Here is a 1,406-nt window from a genome sequence, read left to right on the forward strand (position 1 = left end):
TTCTCTACTTTTTCTCCATTTTTTCTCCATTTTTTCTCCACTTTTTCTCCACTTTTTCTCCGTTCTTTTTCTATGGTCGGTCTACCCATTAGCTCTGCCATGCATAGTGTAGCTCTACACCTACTGCACATGTTACTTTATGATTGACATCTCTTTCGTACCAGAGCTGTCTAAGCCTACTCTGACCTCATATTTGTCATTACTATATTGTCCTTGTACTGTATTATGACATTTGTATCATGTGTTTCATTTCTTGCTGTGTTGCAATTTTTTTGCTGCATCCCAATTGTACCTCTACATTGTTCGAGTTTATGTTATTGTTCTCTCACGCTTATGTGATACTGATTATTGTCATTTTCCATGATTACATGCAGATAAGTCCAATCTGATGAAGGCTCAGGCCGAAACGTCATTTGTAACTTGTTTTGGACAAAAACATATATGCTTATGAAAAAACATTTTTTCTTAATACGAACCAATAAAGAGTGATTTTGCATTACTATCCGTTGTGACTTACTGACTTTCTGGGAGATTTAGAGTGCCGAGGTTACTCACTAATTTTATCTATTATTACCTCTGAGCACCTATATACCAGTGACCAGAGCTTCCTCTACAGTAGTTCTCCTGATTAGGCATGCCCTTACCTCATGAGCAGGGCATTGCAGCTTTGGTAGCAACCATTACGACATGGACTCTGCTGCTGTGGACCCGGGGAGAGTGAGTGCAGATTCATTGCACCCAGACTCCTCACATGAAGGGTCCGCACTCCTAGAAAATGGGGGATACGTTCCCTGAGTGTCTCTCCCCCATATTCTAGACGGTCCAGAGTCGTCGTGGGACCCCTTTATTTTTTTTCTTACAATAAATTGGTGAAAGAGGAAATGTTTTGGGGACTGTTTTTTCAAATAAATTTCTTTTGTCGATTTTTTTTTTGTTAGTACTGACAGTTTATGATGTTGGGTATCTAATAGACGCCATGACATCACAAACTGCTGGGCTTGATCTCAGGTGACTTTACAGCTAGTATCAACCCGATTTATTACCCCCGTTTGCCACTGCACCAGGGCACGGGATGAGCTGAGGTGAAGCGCCAGGATTGGCACATCTAGTGGATGTGCCACGTCTGGGGTGCCTGCGGCCTGCTATTTTTAGGCTGTGAAGGCCCAATAACTATGGACCTTCCCACCCTGAGAATACCAGACCACAGCTGTCCGCTTTACCTTGGCTGGTGATCCAATTTGGGGGGACCCTACTTTTTTTGTATAATTATTATTTATAAAATAATTATAAAAAAAAGAGCCTGGGGGGACCTCCACATTGGATCCCCAACCATGGTAAAGCTGCCAGCTGTGGTTTTCAGGCTACAGCCATCTGCTTTACCCTAGCTGGCTATCAAAAATGGGGGG

The sequence above is a fragment of the Anomaloglossus baeobatrachus genome, chromosome 4 (genome assembly GCF_048569485.1).
Source record: "Anomaloglossus baeobatrachus isolate aAnoBae1 chromosome 4, aAnoBae1.hap1, whole genome shotgun sequence".
Classification (NCBI taxonomy): domain Eukaryota; kingdom Metazoa; phylum Chordata; class Amphibia; order Anura; family Aromobatidae; genus Anomaloglossus; species Anomaloglossus baeobatrachus.